Source organism: Elephantulus edwardii, unplaced genomic scaffold (genome assembly GCF_000299155.1).
Source record: "Elephantulus edwardii isolate Elephantulus edwardi_28Jun2011 unplaced genomic scaffold, EleEdw1.0 scaffold00237, whole genome shotgun sequence".
NCBI classification, from domain to species: Eukaryota; Metazoa; Chordata; class Mammalia; order Macroscelidea; family Macroscelididae; genus Elephantulus; species Elephantulus edwardii.
Genome location: NW_006399987.1, coordinates 1205026 through 1205377, shown reverse-complemented (window position 1 = coordinate 1205377; position 352 = coordinate 1205026).

Sequence of the window (352 nt, the reverse complement as noted above, 5' to 3'; positions counted from 1 at the left end):
TGTAAAATTCAGTAATATCAATGACATCAATCATGTCTTAAAATCATAATTGTTAGCAAAATTTACATCAGCATACAGAAAAGGTCATTGCTTCCTGTAGGTTGACCTGTTTTTCCTCCTCTCTCTATTCCTTAAAACCACCAATTAACTTCATCTCTGTATATTTGACTATTCTAAGCATTTCATATAAGTGAGATAATTTACTATTTGTCCATTTATGATGAATTTAGTCTACTTAACGTAAGTTTTATCTTGAATTGCAATTTTGTTTCTCATTATGCATGAATGATCTTCTTTTGTATGTAAATGTTGTATGTTAGTTGTTACTATTTTACTATCCATTCATTTGTTG